Source organism: Oncorhynchus masou, chromosome 30 (assembly GCF_036934945.1).
Source record: "Oncorhynchus masou masou isolate Uvic2021 chromosome 30, UVic_Omas_1.1, whole genome shotgun sequence".
NCBI lineage: Eukaryota > Metazoa > Chordata > Actinopteri > Salmoniformes > Salmonidae > Oncorhynchus > Oncorhynchus masou.
In genome coordinates this window covers 3017843-3035489 of record NC_088241.1, presented here as the reverse complement: position 1 = coordinate 3035489, position 17647 = coordinate 3017843, and the positions used below count along the sequence as shown (strand labels likewise).

At 50.5% G+C, this 17647-nt stretch overlaps 1 pseudogene; it reads right to left on the bottom strand.

The window, feature by feature from the left end:
* Positions 1-17647, bottom strand: part of LOC135522997 (nuclear pore membrane glycoprotein 210-like) — a 30113-nt pseudogene that overhangs the window by 10399 nt on the left and 2067 nt on the right.

The window sequence follows — 17647 nt, the reverse complement described above, 5'->3', positions numbered from 1 at the left end:
GACGCAGGTGGAGAGTGGGAGAGACGCAGGTGGAGAGTGGGAGAGACGCAGGTGGAGAGTGGGAGAGACGCAGGTGGAGAGTGGGAGAGACGTAGGTGGAGAGTGGGAGAGACGCAGGTGGAGAGTGGGAGAGACGCAGGTGGAGAGTGGGAGAGACGCAGGTGGAGAGTGGGAGAGACGCAGGTGGAGAGTGGGAGAGACGCAGACGGAGAGTGGGAGAGACGCAGACGGAGAGTGGGAGAGACGCAGGTGGAGAGTGGGAGAGACGCAGGTGGAGAGTGGGAGAGACGCAGGTGGAGAGTGGGAGAGACGCAGGTGGAGAGTGGGAGAGACGCAGGTGGAGAGTGGGAGAGACGCAGGTGGAGAGTGGGAGAGACGCAGGTGGAGAGTGGGAGAGACGCAGGTGGAGAGTGGGAGAGACGCAGGTGGAGAGTGAGAGAGACGCAGGTGGAGAGTGGGAGAGACGCAGGTGGAGAGTGGGAGAGACGCAGGTGGAGAGTGGGAGAGACGCAGGTGGAGAGTGGGAGAGACGCAGGTGGAGAGTGGGAGAGACGCAGGTGGAGAGTGGGAGAGACGCAGGTGGAGAGTGGGAGAGACGCAGGTGGAGAGTGAGAGAGACGCAGGTGGAGAGTGGGAGAGACGCAGGTGGAGAGTGGGAGAGACGCAGGTGGAGAGTGGGAGAGACGCAGGTGGAGAGTGGGAGAGACGCAGGTGGAGAGTGGGAGAGACGCAGGTGGAGAGTGGGAGAGACGCAGGTGGAGAGTGGGAGAGACGCAGGTGGAGAGTGGGAGAGACGCAGGTGGAGAGTGGGAGAGACGCAGGTGGAGAGTGGGAGAGACGCAGGTGGAGAGTGGGAGAGACGCAGGTGGAGAGTGAGAGAGACGCAGGTGGAGAGTGGGAGAGACGCAGGTGGAGAGTGGGAGAGACGCAGGTGGAGAGTGGGAGAGACGCAGGTGGAGAGTGGGAGAGACGCAGGTGGAGAGTGGGAGAGACGTAGGTGGAGAGTGGGAGAGACGCAGGTGGAGAGTGGGAGAGACGCAGGTGGAGAGTGGGAGAGACGCAGGTGGAGAGTGAGAGAGACGCAGGTGGAGAGTGGGAGAGACGCAGGTGGAGAGTGGGAGAGACGCAGGTGGAGAGTGGGAGAGACGCAGGTGGAGAGTGGGAGAGACGTAGGTGGAGAGTGGGAGAGACGCAGGTGGAGAGTGGGAGAGACGCAGGTGGAGAGTGGGAGAGACGCAGGTGGAGAGTGGGAGAGACGCAGGTGGAGAGTGGGAGAGACGCAGGTGGAGAGTGAGAGAGACGCAGGTGGAGAGTGGGAGAGACGCAGGTGGAGAGTGGGAGAGACGCAGGTGGAGAGTGGGAGAGACGCAGGTGGAGAGTGGGAGAGACGCAGGTGGAGAGTGGGAGAGACGCAGGTGGAGAGTGGGAGAGACGCAGGTGGAGAGTGGGAGAGACGCAGGTGGAGAGTGGGAGAGACGCAGGTGGAGAGTGGGAGAGACGCAGGTGGAGAGTGGGAGAGACGCAGGTGGAGAGTGGGAGAGACGCAGGTGGAGAGTGGGAGAGACGCAGGTGGAGAGTGGGAGAGACGTAGGTGGAGAGTGGGAGAGACGCAGGTGGAGAGTGGGAGAGACGCAGGTGGAGAGTGGGAGAGACGTAGGTGGAGAGTGAGAGAGACGCAGGTGGAGAGTGGGAGAGATGCAGGTGGAGAGTGGGAGAGAAGCAGGTGGAGAGTGGGAGAGATGCAGGTGGAGAGTGGGAGAGACGTAGGTGGAGAGTGGGAGAGACGCAGGTGGAGAGTGGGAGAGACGCAGGTGGAGAGTGGGAGAGACGCAGGTGGAGAGTGGGAGAGACGCAGGTGGAGAGTGGGAGAGACGCAGGTGGAGAGTGGCAGAGACGCAGGTGGAGAGTGGGAGAGACGCAGGTGGAGAGTGGGAGAGATGCAGGTGGAGAGTGGGAGAGATGCAGGTGGAGAGTGGGAGAGATGCAGGTGGAGAGTGGGAGAGATGCAGGTGGAGAGTGGCAGAGATGCAGGTGGAGAGTGGGAGAGATGCAGGTGGAGAGTGGGAGGGAGGCAGACGGAGAGTGGGAGAGGGGCAGACGGAGCGTGGGAGAGGGGCAGACGGAGAGTGGGAGAGGGGCAGACGGAGAGTGGGAGAGGGGCAGACGGAGCGTGGGAGAGGGGCAGACGGAGCGTGGGGAGAGGGGCAGACGGAGCGTGGGAGAGGGGCAGACGGCGCGTGGGAGAGGGGCAGACGGAGCGTGGGAGAGGGGCAGACGGAGCGTGGGAGAGGGGCAGACGGAGCGTGGGAGAGGGGCAGACGGAGCGTGGGAGAGAGGCAGACGGAGCGTGGGAGAGGGGCAGACGGAGCGTGGGAGAGGGGCAGACGGAGCGTGGGAGAGGGGCAGACGGAGCGTGGGAGAGGGGCAGACGGAGCGTGGGAGAGGGGCAGACGGAGCGTGGGAGAGGGGCAGACGGAGACACACCATATGCTAGAAGAGCGTTTTGGTCTGAGCTACTTGGTGAAACATCTGTTTGGGTCATTAAGATAAACAAAGAGAGGACTGAGTGCGTGCGAGCGTGTGTGTGTGCGTATGTGCTGGCTGATTAGTCACTCCCATCCCAACAGGAAGTAGAGACATTGCAGTAGAAGTGTGTTTATTAGTTTGCTCAGTGGAGAGAGGGCACTGTACACTGAGAACACTACTGCAATATGGCTACTAGCCTGAGTGGCGGCAAGTCTCTTTTAGGTTTCAACAAAAATGAGCTTTGTCTCTACAAGCAGCCTCTCAAACCACAAGGATAAACAGAAAGGATATCGTACTCTTGTTCTATTTCAATCAAAATCAGTCACACATTCTCATCTGCAATTTTCACAGGCAATTTGTGTGAAGGAGGCCCTGATTGCAGTCACCAGGTTTTCTCTGTGTGTGTGTGTGTGTGTGTGTATATGCTCCTCTGTCCTTTTCCTTGGTGAAAAATCCCCCTTTCACACAAACGTTTTTGTGAAGACAGACACAGGAGTTGCTATGGAGACCACCATCACTTTTCTCAGACACATTGCAAGTAATTGGAGTAAGGAGGGAGGAAGGGAAAGAGGGAGCGAGGCATGTGTCTGTGTGTGATAGAGGGAAACAGAGATAAACTAGGAGAGGTTAATGAGGGCAGAGAAAGAAAAAATACAAAAGGAAATATGAAAAAAGTGAGAGAGACAGAGAGAGAGAGACAGAGAGAGAAAGAGAGAAAGAGAGAGGAGGGGAAAAGGGGAGGTAAAGAAACAATGAGCCATAGAGAAACACTCACCAGGCTGGCAGGATAGTGGGGCTCAGGGCACGGGTGGGACAGGGAGGATGGAGGGATGGAGGGAGGAAAGGAGGGGAGGAGGGAGAGAGAGAGAGAGAACCCGGGGCGCTGCAGTCTACTCTCACTCTGCTCCGCTCTACTGAGGGATCCTGGATCAGAGGACCTGGGGAGTTCCCACTGCTGAACACCAGCCACTACACACACAAAGACACACACAGTTGATTCAGAAAGGCAAATACTTACATTTAAATGGAATATTGTCTTCTATTTTTATCTGGGAAATTGGTGTCAGCTTCAATAAGAATGTTTTACTGTCAGTCAATAAACTCTATAAAGTCCATGTATTGTCAATTATCTAAAGAAATCACACTAAAATACACAACTGTCCCTCCCTCCCTTCCTCCAACTGAAAACACACACTCCTGTCTCCCCCTCTGAAACACACACTCCTGTCTCCCTCTCTGAAACACACACTCCTGTCTCCCTCTCTGAAACACACACTCCTGTCTCCCTCTCTGAAACACACACTCCTGTCTCCCTCTCTGAAACACACACTCCTGTCTCCCTCTCTGAAACACACACCCCTGTCCCTCCCTCCCTTCCTCCATCTGAAAACACACACTCCTGTCTCTCCATCTGAAAACACACACTCCTGTCTCCCCCTCTGAAAACACACACTCCTGTCTCCCCCTCTGAAAACACACACTCCTGTCTCCCCCTCTGAAAACACACACTCCTGTCTCCCCCTCTGAAAACACACACTCCTGTCCCCCCCTCTGAAAACACACACTCCTGTCTCCCCCTCTGAAAACACACACTCCTGTCTCCCTCTCTGAAACACACCCCTGTCCATCCCTCCCTTCCTCCATCTGAAAATACACACTCCTGTCTCCCCCTCTGAAACACACACCCCTGTCTCCCCCTCTGAAAACACACACTCCTGTCTCCCCCTCTGAAAACACACACTCCTGTCTCCCCCTCTGAAAACACACACTCCTGTCCCCCCCTCTGAAAACACACACTCCTGTCTCCCCCTCTGAAAACACACACTCCTGTCTCCCTCTCTGAAACACACCCCTGTCCATCCCTCCCTTCCTCCATCTGAAAATACACACTCCTGTCTCCCCCTCTGAAACACACACCCCTGTCTCCCCCTCTGAAAATACACACTCCTGTCTCCCCCTCTGAAACACACACCCCTGTCTCCCCCTCTGAAAACACACACTCCTGTCTCCCCCTCTGAAAACACACACTCCTGTCTCCCCCTCTGAAAACACACACTCCTGTCTCCCCCTCTGAAAACACACACTCCTGTCCCCCCCTCTGAAAACACACACTCCTGTCTCCCCCTCTGAAAACACACACTCCTGTCTCCCTCTCTGAAACACACCCCTGTCCATCCCTCCCTTCCTCCATCTGAAAATACACACTCCTGTCTCCCCCTCTGAAACACACACCCCTGTCTCCCCCTCTGAAAACACACACTCCTGTCTCCCCCTCTGAAACACACACCCCTGTCTCCCCCTCTGAAAACACACACTCCTGTCTCCCCCTCTGAAAACACACACTCCTGTCTCCCCCTCTGAAACACACACCCCTGTCCCTCCCTCCCTTCCTCCATCTGAAAATACACACTCCCGTCTCTCCCTCCCTTCCTCCATCTGAAAATACACACTCCCGTCTCTCCCTCTGAAAACACACACTCCTGTCTCCCCCTCTGAAAACACACACTCCTGTCTCCCCCTCTGAAAACACACACTCCTGTCTCCCCCTCTGAAACAAACACTCCTTCCATTTATCTAACCCCCCCTCTTCCCCCAGGGTGTGGCAGGTGACCCTGTAGGCGTGCTGCTGGGATCTCCTGAGCTCTAATAGGTTGAGAACCTCCACGCCCAGCCCCTCCCCCTCAGACTTGGGATCGCCATGGAAACATGCAGGGACCAGGGGCCAGGGCTGTGGCCCCCCCTCGAAGACGACGAGGCAAGACGCACCCAAAGACAAGACCACCTCTGAAACCAGGGTCTGGAGAGAGAGGGGGAAGAGAGGGATGAGCAGAGGGACAAGGAGTAACATTTATAGAGATGACAGACAGAGAGAAACCTGGTATACTGTATGAATAGAAATGTACTTTGCTTTCACTATTCACACCGTTTGAATTTTTCCACATTATTTTGTGTTACGAAGTGGGATTACAATTATTGAATTGTCAACGATCTACACAAAATATTCTGTAATGTCAAGGTGGAAGAAAAACTTATAATAGTTGGTAAAACAAAAATAAGAAAAATAAAAAACGACTTACATACTGTAAAGTATTCAACTTCCTGAATCAATACATGTTAGAATGACCTTTGGCAGCTGTGAGTCTTTCTGGGTAAGTCTCTAAGAGCTTTGCACATCTGGATTGTACAACATTATTATTAAAAAAATTATTCAAGCTCTGTCAAGTTGGTTGTTGATCATTGCTAGACAGCCATTTTCAAGTCAATTTAAGCCAAAACTGTAACTAGGCCGCTCAGGAACATTCAAGCAACTCCAGTGGCCTTGTTTAAGGTAATTGTCTTGCTGACTGTCTCCCAGTGTCTGTTGGAAAGCTGACAGAACCAGGTGTTCCTCTACAATTTTGCCTATTCCATTCATTTGTATCATAAAAACTCCATAGCCCTTGCCGATGACAAGCATACCCATAACATGATGCAGCCACCACCATGCTTGAAAATATGAGTGGTGATGTGTTGTGTTGGATTTGCCCAAAACATAACGCTTCGTATTCAGGACATAAAGTTAATTTTTTTACCACATTTTTTTGCAGTTATACTTTAGTGCCTTATTGCAAACAGGATGCATGTTTTGGAATATATAAAAAAACTGTACAGACTTCCTCACTGTCATTTAGGTTAGTATGTTGGAGTAACTACAACGTTGTTGGTCCATCCTCAGTTTTCTCATATTACAGCCATTAAACTCTGTAACTGTTTAAAGTCACCATTGGCCTCATGGTGAAATCCCTGAGCGGTTTCCTTCCTCTTTGGCAACTGAGTCAGGAAGGACACCTGTATCTTTGTAGTGACTGGGTTTGTTGATACACCATCCAAAACCTAATTAACAGCTTCACCATGCTCACAGGGATATTCAGGGTCTGCTTTTATATTTTTCACCAATCGGTGTGCTTCTTTGCAAGGCATTGGAAAACTTCTCTGGTCTTTGTGGTTGAATCTGTGCTTAAAATTCACTACTCGACTGAGGGACCTTACAGATAATTGTATATGTGGGTCAGGGGCGCAACTTTCACTGGGGAAAAAATGAATTTTTGTCAACGCCAGTATTATCATTGGAATGTGATACAAAATGAGGCCTGGTGTGCTTTAGGACCATGCGGACACCATCGAGCCTTCGGAGAGGCTGTTTGGAGTGTTTATCCGACTGGATAGACAGTCGTTTAATAATAGAGGCTCAGCGATGTTAGGATTTTGAAAGTTGTGCACTATCCACCTGGCTTAAATGGTAGGCTACAAGCAACAGGCATGGTTGTAGTTGATGGGAAAGTGAGCCATATAACTGAATAATTAGAATAGAATGAATGTGCCTCTGTCACACCCTGACCATAGTTTGCTTTGTATGTTTCTATGTTTTGTTTGGTCAGGGTGTGATCTGAGTGGCCATTCTATGTTGTGTGTCTATTTTGTCTGTTTCTGTGTTTGGCCTGATATGGTTCTCAATCAGAGGCAGGTGTTAGTCATTGTCTCTGATTGGGAACCATATTTAGGTAGCCTGTTTGGTGTTGGGGTTTGTGGGTGATTGTTCCTGTCTTTGTGTTTGTTACACCAGAATGGGCTGTTTTCGGTTTTTCACGTTTCTTGTTTTTGTATATTGTTCTATTTTCATCTTTATTAAAGATGTATCTCAATAACCACGCTGCGTTTTGGTCCACCTCTCCTTCAACAGAAGAAAGTCGCGACAGCCTCACTGAGGTGAGATTGCTGTGCTGCATTGTGTTGACGAGAACATAAAAACCCTAATGTCAATAACAAGTAGGCCTAGAGAAGGTAGGCCTAGAGAAGGTAAATGCTGCCAAAAGCGGCACTTAGAGGAAGCTCAGCACTGAGAGGAAGCTCAGGCAGGTAGTTGGCTCTGGCAGATCCAGGCTGGCTGGCGGTTCTGGCAGATCCTGGCTGACTGGCGGATCTGGAAGAGACTGGCTGACTGGAGGATCTGGAAGAGTCTGGCTGACTGGAGGATCTGGAAGAGTCTGGCTGACTGGCGGATCTGGAAGATCCTGGCTGACTGGCGGATCTGGAAGAGTCTGGCTGACTGGCGGATCCTGGCAGACTGACGGCTCTGGCTGCTCCATGCTGACTGGCAGCTCTGGCTGCTCTATGCTGACTGGCAGCTCTGGCTGCTCCATGCTGACTGACGGCTCTGGCTGCTCCATGCTGACTGACGGCTCTGGCTGCTCCATGCTGACTGACGGCTCTGGCTGCTCCATGCTGACTGACGGCTCTGGCGGCTTCTTGCAGACTGGCAGCTCTGGCTGCTCCATGCAGACTGGCAGCTCTGGCTGCTCCATGCAGACTGGCAGCTCTGGCAGCTCCTTGCAGACTGGCGGCTCCTTGCAGACTGGCATCTCTGGCTGCTCCACGTTGACTGGCAGCGCTGAACAGGCGGGAGACTCCGGAAGCGCTGGAGAGGAGGAAGGCTCTGGCAGCGCTAAACAGGCGGGAGACTCCGGCAGCGCTGGAGAGGAGGAAGGCTCTGGCAGCGCTGGAGAGGCGAGGCGCACTGTAGGCCTGATGCGTGGTGCTGGCACTGGTGGTACTGGGCCGAGGACACGCACAGGAAGCCTGGTGCGTGGAGCTGCCACCGGAGGGCTGGTGCGTGGAGGTGGTACTGGGTGGACCGGACCGTGCAGGCGCTCGGAGCTCTTGAGCACCGAGCGTGCCCAACCTTACCTGGTTGAATACTATGCACCCGCACCGGGGACACCGTGCGCTCCGCCGCATAACACGGTGCCTGCCCGGTCTCTCTAGCCCCCCGGTAAGCACAGGAAGTTGGCACAGGTCTTCTACCTGGCTTCGCCACACTTCCTGTGTTCCTCCCCAAGACATTTTTGGGGCTGACTCCTCATACCAGCGCCTCTCCGCTTTCTCCACCTCCAGTTCTTCTTTGGGACGGCGATATTCTCCAGGTTGTACCCAGGGTCCTTTTCCGTCCAACTCATCCTCCCATGTCCAGTCTTCCAAATAATGCAGCCTCTCCCACTGCTGCTGCCTGTTGTCATGCCGCTTGGTCCTGTTGTGGTGGGTGATTCTGTAACGGCTTTCTTTATGTGACGGAGAGTCGGACCAAAATGCGACGTGGCTACTGAGATTCATGTTTAATGAAAACAACTAAACACAAACACTACAAAACAAGAAACCGAAACGGACTATACTGGTGCAAAGTAACACAGAGACATAAACAAGGACAATTACCCACGATACACTCAAAGAATATGGCTGCCTAAATATGGTTCCCAATCAGAGACAATGATAAACACCTGTCTCTGATTGAGAACCACTTCAGACAGCCATAGACTAAGCTAGAAAACCCCACTAAGCCACAATCCCAATACCTATGAAAAACCCCAAGACAAAACACACCACATACCAAAACCCATGTCACACCCTGGCCTGACCAAATAAATAAAGAAAACACAAAATACTAAGACCAGGGCGTGACAGGGGGGTGCTTATTTCTGATTTTAAAGCTTACCTTAGCTACGCACATAGAGAGCAGAGCCACACTGTATGTGTGTGTGAGTGTGTGTGTGTGTACCTGGTAGAGGGGTGAATACCCCCTGTGGTGACGTGGTGACATGGAGGTTGATGAGAGAGCAGTCTGTCACCTCCAGCAGGGTCTCGGGGCCAGAGATTCCCTGGGGAGGGTCCTGAGCCTGGGTCTCCTCCTCCTGAACCCCCCAGACAGCCAGTGGAAGAGTGATGGTCTCTCCCATCCTACAGTCACCTCTTTTGGCCATAACTTCCACAACAGCTGGCCTCAACACATACACCTAGAGAGAGAGAGAGAGAGAGAGAGAGAGAGAGAGAGAGAGAGAGAAAGAGAGAGACAGAGAGAGAGAGAGAGTGAAAAGAGAGAGAGAGAGAGACAGAGCGAAAGAGAGAGACAGAGAAAGAGAGAGAGAGAGGGAGAGAGAGAGAGAGAGAGAGAGTGAGAGAGAGAGAGAGAGAGAGAAAGACAGATAGAGAGAGAGAGCGAAAGAGAAAGAGAGCGAAAAAGAGAGAGAGAGAGAGAGAGAGAGAAAGACAGATAGAGAGAGAGAGCGAAAGAGAAAGAGAGCGAAGAGAGAGAGAGAGAGAGAGAGAGAGAGAGAGAGAGAGAAAGAGAGAGACAGAGAGTGAGAGTGAAAGAGAGAGAGAGAGAGAGAGAGAGAAGGAGAGAGACAGAGAGAGAGAGTGAAAGAGAGAGAGAGAGAGAGCGAAAGAGAGAGAGAGAGAGCGAAAGAGAGAGAGAGAGAGAGCGAAAGAGAAAGAGAGCGAAAGAGAGAGAGAGAGAGAGAGAGAGAGAGAGAGAGAGAGAGAAAGAAAGAGACAGAGAGTGAGAGTGAAAGAGAGAGAGAGAGAGAGAGAGAAAGAGAGAGACAGAGAGAGAGAGAGAGAGTGAAAGAGAGAGAGAGAGAGAGCGAAAAAGAGAGAGACAGAGCGAAAGAGAGAGACAGAGAAAGAGAGAGAGAGAGAGAGAGAGAGAGAGTGAGAGAGAGAGAGAGTGAGAAAGACAGATAGAGAGAGAGAGCGAAAGAGAAAGAGAGCGAAAGAGAGAGAGAGAGAGAGAGAGAGAGAGAGAGAGAGAGAAAGAGAGAGACAGAGAGTGAGAGTGAGAGTGAAAAAGAGAGAGAGAGAGAGAGAGAGAGAGAGAAGGAGAGAGACAGAGAGAGAGAGTGAAAGAGAGAGAGAGAGAGCGAAAGAGAGAGCGAAAGAGAAAGAGAGCGAAGAGAGAGAGAGAGAGAGAGAGAGAGAGAGAGAGAGAAGGAGAGAGACAGAGAAAGAGAGTGAAAGAGAGAGAGAGCGAAAGAGAGAGAGAGACAGAGCGAAAGAGAGAGAGAGACAGAGAAAGAGAGAGAGAGAGAGGGAGAGAGAGAGTGAGAGAGAAAGAGAGAGAAAGACAGATAGAGAAAGAGAGAGAGAGCGAAAGAGAGAGAGAGCGAAAAAGAGAGAGAGAGAGAGAGAGAGAGAGACAGACAGAGAACGAGAGAGAGAGAGAAAGAGAGAGACAGAGAGAGAGCGAAAGAGAGAGAGAGCGAAAGAGAGAGAGACAAAGCGAAAGAGAGAGAGACAGAGAAAGAGAGAGAGAGAGAGAGGGGTTAGAGAGGAGGGGAGAGAGAGGGATTTGAGAGGAGGGGGAGAGAGAGGGAATAGAGAGGAGGGGAGAGAGAGGGGTTAGAGAGGAGGGGGAGAGAGGGGTTAGAGAGGAGGGGGAGAGAGAGGGGTTAGAGTGGAGGGGGAGAGAGAGGGGTTAGAGAGGAGGGGAGAGAGGGTTTAGGGAGGAGGGGGAGAGAGAGGGGTTAGAGAGGAGGGGGAGAGAGAGGGTTTAGAGAGGAGGGGGGAAGAGAGAGGGGTTAGAGAGGAGGAGGAGAGAAAGCGGTTAGAGAGGAAGGGGAGAGAGAGGGGTTAGAGAGGAGGGGGAGAGAGTGGGGTTACAGAGGAGGGGTTAGAGAGAGAGGGAGAGAGATGGGTTAGAGAGGAGGGGGAGAGAGATGGGTTGGAGAGGAGGGGGAGGGAGAGGGGTTAGAGAGGAGGGTGAGAGAGTGGGGCTAGAGAGGAGGGGGAGAGAGATGGGTTAGAGATGACGGGAGAGAGAGGGAGAGAGAGATTCGAGAGGAGGGGGAGAGAGAGGGGTTAGAGAGAGGGATTCGAGAGGAGGGCGAGAGAGTGGGGCTAGAGAGGGGGGTTAGGGAGGAGGGGGAGAGAGAGGGGTTAGAGAGGAGGGGGAGAGAGAGGGGTTTGGGAGGAGGAAGAGAGAGAGGGGTTAGAGAGGGGGCGAGAGAGTGGGGCTAGAGAGGAGGGGGTTGAGAGAGGGGTTAGAGAGGAGGGGGAGAGAGAGGGGTTAGAGAGGAGGGGGAGAGAGATGGGTTAGAGAGGAGGGGGAGAGAGAGGGGTTAGGGTTAGAGAGGAGGGGGAGAGAGAGGGTTTAGAGAGGAGGGGGGGAGAGAGTGGGGTTAGAGAGGACGGGAGAGAGAGGGGTTAGAGAGGAGGGGGAGAGAGAGGGTTAGAGAGGAGGGGGAGAGAGAGGGTTAGAGAGGAGGGGGAGAGAGAGGGGTTAGAGAGGAGGGGGAGAGAGAGGAGTTAGAAAAGAGGGGGAGAGAGAGGGGTTAGAGAAGGGGGGAGGGAGAAGGGGGGAGAGAGAGGGGTTAGAGAGGAGGGGGAGAGAGAGGGGTTAGAAAAGAGGGGGAGAGAGAGGGGTTAGAGAAGGGGGGGAGAGAGAGGGGTGTTAGGTTCAGTTAAGCCTCCTGTCCCTGAAAAATAGTAGGCTTTAGACTTCTAGAGTAAGGGAGGGTAACTCTTATAGTTGTCATGGTAACGTTACCTGTGCCAGGTGTGGTGTGTAACCCTCCTGGTCGTGAACTCGTACAGTCACCTGGTACTGACGACCACTCTCCAACACCCACCTGTCCTCCTCCTCCACACACACACATAGAGACACATGCAGACACACACAGTCATGGCTTGCCATAGTACGACAATAGACATGTTGATAGCTGGGCTCACTCACTCAGGTAACTTGGCTCCACCACAAACACAGAACAGCGAGGCAGGTGGGAAGCAGAGTTTTCTGGTAGGCCTGGGTACAGGGAATGCTGAGGAAAGCCATACCTGTAGGACTACACTACCCACAACCCCAAAAACCACACCTTACAGGACGACATCAATGCTAAACTACAGGAATAACTTTAAAGTGGTTAGGTAAGGTCGTCCCATGGTGGAAGGACACTGGGGTGTGTGACGGACAGCGTGGTGCGGCCTAGCCCTCGGGCGGTGACGGTCCCGGTGTCCTGGTCCACAGTGATGACATCATCATCGTTATTTGGGTCTCTCTCTACAGACAACACATACTCTCTCCCTCACCCAGCAGCACATCTATAGGAAACAGAGAGGAGAACATTGTGGTGCATCATCGGCTGCTCTACAGCTCTAATAAGTACAAAGAGGACTGAGCACTTGTTTTCTGTCTCCAATATATTTGTCTGAGCTTTGATGTTCCTTCATTCTTCTTCCTCTGGATCTTAGAAAAACACAAAGGGACCCAAACTAGACCCATAAAGCTCCCTAAAGGCTCTGTAAAGACCTGACAGACTACACTACTGTCTACATTAGATCTGACAGACTACACTACTGTCTACATTAGGGACTCACCTAAAGGCTCTGTAAAGACCTGACAGACTACACTACTGTCTACATTAGGGACACACCTAAAGCCTCTGTAAAGACCTGACAGACTACACTACTGTCTACATTAGGGACACACCTAAAGGCTCTGTAAAGACCTGACAGACTACACTACTGTCTACATTAGGGACACACCTAAAGGCTCTGTAAAGACCTGACAGACTACACTACTGTCTACATTAGATCTGACAGACTACACTACTGTCTACATTAGGGACTCACCTAAAGGCTCTGTAAAGACCTGACAGACTACACTACTGTCTACATTAGGGACACACATAAAGGCTCTGTAAAGACCTGACAGACTACACTACTGTCTACATTAGGGACACACCTAAAGCCTCTGTAAAGACCTGACAGACTACACTACTGTCTACATTAGGGACACACCTAAAGGCTCTGTAAAGACCTGACAGACTACACTACTGTCTACATTAGGGACACACCTAAAGGCTCTGTAAAGACCTGACAGACTACACTACTGTCTACATTAGATCTGACAGACTACACTACTGTCTACATTAGGGACTCACCTAAAGGCTCTGTAAAGACCTGACAGACTACACTACTGTCTACATTAGGGACACACATAAAGGCTCTGTAAAGACCTGACAGACTACACTACTGTCTACATTAGGGACACACCTAAAGGCTCTGTAAAGACCTGACAGACTACACTACTGTCTACATTAGGGACACACCTAAAGGCTCTGTAAAGATCTGACAGACTACACTACTGTCTACATTAGGGACTCACATAAAGGCTCTGTAAAGACCTGACAGACTACACTACTGTCTACATTAGGGACTCACATAAAGGCTCTGTAAAGACCTGACAGACTACACTACTGTCTACATTAGGGACACACCTAAAGGCTCTGTAAAGATCTGACAGACTACACTACTGTCTACATTAGGGACACACATAAAGGCTCTGTAAAGACCTGACAGACTACACTACTGTCTACATTAGATCTGACAGACTACACTACTGTCTACATTAGGGACACACCTAAAGCCTCTGTAAAGACCTGACAGACTACACTACTGTCTACATTAGGGACTCACATAAAGGCTCTGTAAAGACCTGACAGACTACACTACTGTCTACATTAGGGACTCACCTAAAGGCTCAGTAAAGACCTGACAGACTACACTACTGTCTACATTAGGGACAGACCTAAAGGCTCTGTAAAGACCTGACAGACTACACTACTGTCTACATTAGGGACTCACATAAAGGCTCAGTAAAGACCTGACAGACTACACTACTGTCTACATTAGGGACACACCTAAAGGCTCTGTAAAGACCTGACAGACTACACTACTGTCTACATTAGGGACACACCTAAAGGCTCTGTAAAGACCTGACAGACTACACTACTGTCTACATTAGGGACTCACATAAAGCCTCTGTAAAGACCTGACAGACTACACTACTGTCTACATTAGGGACAGACCTAAAGGCTCTGTAAAGACCTGACAGACTACACTACTGTCTACATTAGATCTGACAGACGACACTACTGTCTACATTAGGGACTCACCTAAAGCCTCTGTAAATACCTGACAGACTACACTACTGTCTACATTAGGGACAGACCTAAAGGCTCTGTAAAGACCTGACAGACTACACTACTGTCTACATTAGATCTGACAGACGACACTACTGTCTACATTAGGGACTCACATAAAGGCTCTGTAAAGACCTGACAGACTACACTACTGTCTACATTAGGGACTCACCTAAAGGCTCTGTAAAGACCTGACAGACTACACTACTGTCTACATTAGGGACACACATAAAGGCTCTGTAAAGACCTGACAGACTACACTACTGTCTACATTAGGGACACACATAAAGGCTCTGTAAAGACCTGACAGACTACACTACTGTCTACATTAGGGACTCACCTAAAGGCTCTGTAAAGACCTGACAGACTACACTACTGTCTACATTAGTGACACACCTAAAGGCTCTGTAAAGACCTGACAGACTACACTACTGTCTACATTAGGGACACACCTAAAGGCTCTGTAAAGACCTGACAGACTACACTACTGTCTACATTAGATCTGACAGACGACACTACTGTCTACATTAGGGACTCACCTAAAGGCTCTGACAGACTACACTACTGTCTACATTAGGGACACACCTAAAGGCTCTGTAAAGACCTGACAGACTACACTACTGTCTACATTAGGGACTCACATAAAGGCTCTGACAGACGACACTACTGTCTACATTAGGGACACACCTAAAGGCTCTGTAAAGACCTGACAGACTACACTACTGTCTACATTAGGGACTCACCTAAAGGCTCTGTAAAGACCTGACAGACTACACTACTGTCTACATTAGATCTGACAGACGACACTACTGTCTACATTAGGGACTCACCTAAAGGCTCTGTAAAGACCTGACAGACTACACTACTGTCTACATTAGGGACACACCTAAAGGCTCTGTAAAGACCTGACAGACTACACTACTGTCTACATTAGGGACTCACCTAAAGGCTCTGTAAAGACCTGACAGACTACACTACTGTCTACATTAGGGACACAACTAAAGGCTCTGTAAAGATCTGACAGACTACACTACTGTCTACATTAGGGACACACCTAAAGGCTCTGTAAAGACCTGACAGACTACACTACTGTCTACATTAGGGACACACCTAAAGGCTCTGTAAAGATCTGACAGACTACACTACTGTCTACATTAGGGACACACCTAAAGGCTCTGTAAAGACCTGACAGACTACACTACTGTCTACATTAGATCTGACAGACTACACTACTGTCTACATTAGGGACACACCTAAAGGCTCTGTAAAGACCTGACAGACTACACTACTGTCTACATTAGGGACTCACCTAAAGTCTCTGTAAAGACCTGACAGACTACACTACTGTCTACATTAGGGACACACCTAAAGGCTCTGTAAAGACCTGACAGACTACACTACTGTCTACATTAGGGACACACCTAAAGGCTCTGTAAAGATCTGACAGACTACACTACTGTCTACATTAGGGACAGACCTAAAGGCTCTGTAAAGACCTGACAGACTACACTACTGTCTACATTAGGGACACACCTAAAGGCTCTGTAAAGACCTGACAGACTACACTACTGTCTACATTAGGGACTCACCTAAAGTCTCTGTAAAGACCTGACAGACTACACTACTGTCTACATTAGGGACACACCTAAAGGCTCTGTAAAGACCTGACAGACTACACTACTGTCTACATTAGGGACACACCTAAAGGCTCTGTAAAGACCTGACAGACTACACTACTGTCTACATTAGGGACACACCTAAAGGCTCTGTAAAGATCTGACAGACTACACTACTGTCTACATTAGGGACAGACCTAAAGGCTCTGTAAAGACCTGACAGACTACACTACCGTCTACATTAGGGACTCACACGTTTCTGTGTCATGCACGCATTTCCAGACTCTGAAGGAGAGGGTGGAGCCTAGCAGCAGGTAGGCATCATGGGAGGGGCTAAGGTAGAGTCTGTCTGTCACAGTCAGGCTCAGAGAGGCTGGCTCTACCCACTAAGTAACACACAGGGGACAGGTAAAAACCAGTGGGAGGGGCTAAGGTAGAGTCTGTCTGTCACGGTCAGGCTCACAGAGGCTGGCTCTACCCACTAAGTAACACACAGGGGACAGGTAAAAACCAGTGGGAGGGGCTAAGGTAGAGTCTGTCTGTCACGGTCAGGCTCACAGAGGCTGGCTCTACCCACTAAGTAACACACAGGGGACAGGTAAAAACCAGCACAAACTATTCTTACACAAACTAATCCATCGATCTTCATCCATAACCTATTGCCCCATCCAATCATCCATCATTCCAGGTGCTTCCATAAATGTATTTATCCATCATCCATCCCTCCATCCTCCTTACCTTGTAGTCTGGGTGCGAAGGGGAGACCCTGACCCGTACCACACCGCTACGGACCCCCTCCAGCAACACACTGTCCCCTTTCTGACCTGCTTCCTCCAGGGACAGGATGTGATGGGGCGGGGAGTCGCCCGCCTCTGAGAAACGCACAAACCTACACAACATACAGTATGTACAGAGCATTCAGAAAGTATTCAGACCCTTTGACTTTTTCCACATTTTGTTACGTGACAGCCTTATTCTAAAATTGATTACATTGTTTTTTCCCCTCATCAATCTACACACAATACACCATAATGACAGAGCAAAAACAGTTTTTTTGAATTTTTATTAATTTATTACAAATAAAAAACTGAAATATCAGATTTACATAAGTATTCAGACCCTTTTCTCAGTACTTTGTTGAAGCACCTTTGGCAGCGATTACAGCCTCGAGTCTTCTTGGGTATGACGCTACAAGCTTGTCACACCTGTATTTGGGGAGTTTCTCCCATTCTTCGCTGCAGATCCTCTCAAGCTCTGTCAGGTTGGATGTGGAATGTTGCTGCATAGCTATTTTCAGGTCTCTTCAGAGATGTTCGATTGGGTTCAAGTCTGGGCTCTGTCTGGCCCACTCAAAGACATTAAAAGACTCGTAAGCCACTCGTAAGTACATTGTCTTGGCTGTGTGCTTAGAGTCGTCCTGTTGGAAGGTGAACCTTCGCCCCAGTCTGAGGTCCTGAGCGCCCTGGAGCAGGTTTTCATCAAGTTCTTGCTGTACTTTGCTCCATTCATCTGTCCCACGATCTTGACTAGTCTCCCAGTCCCTGCTGCTGAAAAACATCCACACAGCATGATGTGTCACCACCATGCTTCACCGTAGGTGCTTCAGCATGCTTCAGGCCAAACAGTTCAATCTTGGTTTCATCAGACCAGAGAATCTTGTTTCTCATGGTCTGAGAGACCTTTAGGTGCCTTTTGGCAAATTCCAAGTAGGCTGTC